General features: G+C 38.0%; 1 non-coding gene across 1 annotated transcript; it reads right to left on the bottom strand.

Moving 5' to 3' along the window:
- Positions 1–2,074: 2,074 nt before the first annotated feature.
- LOC142170039 (small nucleolar RNA R71) lies at positions 2,075–2,181 on the bottom strand. The gene has a single exon (XR_012699655.1). It is a non-coding gene; the product is annotated as a small nucleolar RNA R71 (small nucleolar RNA).
- Positions 2,182–4,401: the final 2,220 nt, after the last annotated feature.

Raw genomic sequence — 4,401 nt, 5'->3', positions numbered from 1 at the left:
GAGCTAATTTGAGCTATTTGGAGCTTTGAAATCTGAGTAAAATCCCAAAGGATTAAGTCAGGATCGTGTTCGGGGGTCGAGGACTAAGTCTGGACGTCAAAAATCAAGCAAAATTCCGTACTATGAGAAAACTCCACAACTGCGGCGCGTGATGCGGCACGGCTGCCAAATTCTATTGCTTGTCAACTGTTGAGCTCTCTGGATTTCCCCACTAATGCCCCGCATGGCGCATCGCCCCATGCGGCGCGCCTGTATAATTTTTACAGAGCCAATGTCCTATTTCGGCCAGGAGAAGGTGGTTTCGTCTGGGCCCGACCGTACTTGGTATATACATGGAAAAATATTATTTCCTGGACTTTTGACAAACTTTGGATGTAAGGAGGCTAAGGAGGAATTGTAAGAACACAAGCACAAGGATTTCATCATTCCTTCCTTACTCAAGATCCGAGTTTGGATTGAATTTATGTTTTCCTATACTTTAATTTTATTTGTGATTAATTGCTCCATATCTATGGAGTACTTCTTTTTAGGGTTTGATGGATTTGGTGTATTGATGATTGTTTGTGGATTATAACTCTAGTTTTATGTATTGAATCATTTTGGATGATTTAATTGTTGCATCTATATTCACTTTTTCATGTAATCGAGAGAGGAATAGCTTGTGATATCTTTGCATTATATTATTGGTTGAGTTCATAGATTCTTCTAAGTAATCGAAAGAGGTTTTAATCATTGATTAAACCTAGTTAGTAGAATAATTTAAAGAGGTTTCCTAAAGACCAATCTACTATGCATTCTTGCATATCTTCACGTGCTTAAATTGGTTTATCTTGTGAGGTTAAAACTTAATCGAGAGAGGAGTTTTTGCTGAACGCTTGAACTAATAATTGAGTGAATTTGAGAGACTCACTTGAACATTAGAAGTGAATTATCTAGGGTTAGATCTCAAACAATTATCTTGCACCTATCCTATCAAAATCATATCTTCTCCCATTGATAACCTTCTTTGCTTATTCCTTGTTTCGATTATCATTAATCAATAGCTTTAGATTCTTAGTTTATTTTTAGTTAGACATCTTATAAAACTCAATTGTTGATCATGTTGGATAGAAACCAATCTAAAAACTACGAGAATACTTTTTAAATCTAATCCATGTGGATATGATACTATACTATACTATATTTGATTAACGAGTAAAATTTAAGTGTGTTTTGCGCTCGTCAAATTTTGGCATCCTTGCCGGGGACTGGCAATCAATAGTGTTTGAAATAGTTTGTAGTGCTAATTCAGGAATTTTTCTTATTATTTTATTTTATTTTTCCCTTTTTACGGTTGGTGTTCTTTGACTGTGCGCAAGTTACAGGTTTAAATTGGTGCATGACTCGAGCTTCTGTGAAAGTATTGCTATCATATGAGCACGAGATAGAAAAACAGTTGCGACAACTGAGGAAGGAAAGAAATCCCACTGAGACATCAGAAAAGGTTTGGCAATCCTCAACCAAAGAACATATGGCTGTAAACTGTGAAGATAATGTAGATTTGGCTGCAAGGGAGGCAACCCAACAATGAGAAAACGTTGCACGTGATGCTGAGGAAGCAACTATTAGAGAAACACAGATTATCCATGAAGAGGACAGGGGTCAGAGAATTGCTTAAAATCAACCCTTGGTTGCTGACCAGTTCAGAAATATAGCTCACATGACTGGGAGATTACTGGGCAATTATGCTAGATCGGTCTACAGTCAAGGCTTATCAAGTGTTAAACCACCTCCAATTGCAGCTAACAATTTCGAGTTGAAGCAAGGGTTGCTTCAAACCCTTCAAAATTGCTGTATTTTTTGAGGAAAGATGAACGTAGATCCAAACACACATATAATGGACTTCAAGGAGATTATGAACACCTTTCAATATAATGGTGTATCACAAGATGCAGTGTACTTAAGGGCATTCCCCTTCACACTCAAGGATGATGCAAAGCAGTGGCTTTGAAGTTTGCCCACGGGATCGATCAGAACATGGGAGAAGAAGACCAGAATATTCCTTAATAAATATTTTTCTTCAGCTAAAACAGGCAAGTTTAGAAGAGAAATCCATAACTTCTGCCAGAAAGAGACCCAAACTGTTTTTGAAGCATGGGAGAGGTTTAAGGAGATAGTTTGAAAGTGTCAACATAGTGGAATTGAACTCTGGATGCAACTCGAGGACTTTTGGGATAGATTGACACCAGTCTCACGTAGAACATTAAGCAATGCAGTCGGATGCACTTTGATGAAGAAGACTCCATAGGAGATAGTTACAATTTTAGATGAGCTATCTGGAGATGCTAAATCAGTGGCCCTCTAAGAGGGCTGAAAGAAGATGATCAACTGGCTTTCAACAAGTTGATGCTAATACATCTGTACAGGTACAGCTTGATGCTATGGCTAAAGAAATAAGGAAGCTGACCTTGGCTACAATACAAAGTGAGCCTCATGCAGCCTGTGATATATGCGGAAGAGGACACCCTACTCATGAGTGTCAAGCCTCAACTAAAGAAGTGAATGTTGTGGGAAATTATAATTTTAATGCAATGGGTCATAAGCATCCCGATTTTTTATGGAGCCCACCTAGAGGTAACGCTAATGCATGGCACCAAAACAACCCCATATTTCAGGGACAATGAGATTTTGGTTTTATGAATCAGTCGAGGCAATAGTTTCAGCCTCAACAGCCTAATTAGCCTGGTCTAGAAGATCTCATTAAGGCCTTCATTTTGAAAACTGACAAAATATTTGAAGTACAAGGGGCAGTAATTCGAAATTTAGAGGAGCAAGTGGGACATATTGCAATGATATTATCCTAGAGGGTTCTAGGCACAGTGAATGTTGTAACCTTGAAAACTGGGCAAGTGTTGAAAGACCCCACCCCAATCCAAAAAGATGTGATACTTGAAAAAAAAAGTGGGGAGCAGTTGAAAAGTGATGATGACAAAAAAAGAAAGGCCCAATGAAAGCTGAGAAAAAGAAGAAGGAAGAAAAATCGAGAAGGGAAGAACATTAGAAGACCAACAATATGTCGGCGCTACATTTCCCTCGAAAGCTATATAGAGAAAAGCTGGACAAGCAGTTTGAGAGATTTCTGGATATGCTGAAATAGGTTCATGTGAACTTACCATTCACAGAAGTGCTCTCACAAATGCCTTATTATGCTAAATTCTTGAAAAAGATCCTTACAAATAAGAGGAAAGTAGAGGAGACTTCAGTGGTCAAGTTCACAGAGCATTGCAGTGCGATATTACAAAATAAACTCCCACAAAAGTGTGGAGATCCATGGAGTTTTACTAAACCTTGCTCTTTAGGAACTACTAATTTTGATAAGTCTTTATGTGATTCTAGTGCCTCAATTAATTTAATGCCTCTATCTATTTACAAGAAACTGGAGAAGGAGATTGGAGAGATAAGGTCTGCACCAATATCGTTGCAGCTGGTAGACCAAACGAATTTAATACCCGAGGGGATAGTGGAAGATTTGTTAGTTTAGGAGGATAGCTTCGTATTTCCTGTGAATTTTATAGTGGCAAATATGGAGAAAAACAAGGAGGTCCCCCTTATCCTAGGTAGACCATTCTTATCGACAGGAAGAGCTATACTAGATATACACGAGAGAAAACTCATGCTTAGAGTGGGTGAGGAGATTGTGACTTTCAAGATGGATGTAGAAAAGGGGGTGCAAAAAGGAAAACCAGCTGCAAGTGTTGAGTGAAAAGTGATGGTTTTGAAAGAGAAGGTTGCAGTGAGTAAGAAAGATAAGTGTGGGGTGTACCCCAAAAAGGATGAGAAAAAGTTGTCTGCATGGATGTGTGCATTACTTCGGGCACGGGGAATGGAGCCCAACTTCGACTCAGACCCCGACTAGATATTCAGGGAAGTTTCCTCTACCTTATGCTTTTTAATTGTGTGTCATGGGGACATACCACAACTTAAAGTGTGGGGTAGGGGATGTTCTGTATGTATGTATGTATAATAGTTTTCTTTTTTGTGAGTTGTAGTAGCTGGAGATAGAAAGAATTTAGAAAAACAATCATAAAATTTTAAAATTTTCGATTTTATTGACGATGGATATCATCGACAAGTTTCTTGAGGGATTAAAGTCAAAAGTACAATAACAAAAAGAAATTCTTTTGTTAGGTAGTGTAATAATTTCTCCTTTGTTTTTTTTGTATCCGGTTCTTTTCCAAGGGTTTTGTTTTAACCAGGTGTAGTTAGTTGTTATTTGTTTATGAGTAGGAAACCTTGTGCTGTGATTTGAATTGAAAGCAATATCTCTTAACTTTATTATACCTTGAGAATAATGAGTACACTAGCGGTGACGCTTAGGCTCAATTTTTGACTCTTGTATAAGTACCTTAATTTGTATGATCT

This window comes from Nicotiana tabacum, chromosome 15, assembly GCF_000715075.1.
Source record: "Nicotiana tabacum cultivar K326 chromosome 15, ASM71507v2, whole genome shotgun sequence".
NCBI lineage: Eukaryota > Viridiplantae > Streptophyta > Magnoliopsida > Solanales > Solanaceae > Nicotiana > Nicotiana tabacum.
The sequence above is the reverse complement of the archived record's forward strand: the minus strand, read 5'-3'. Positions and strand labels throughout refer to the sequence as shown.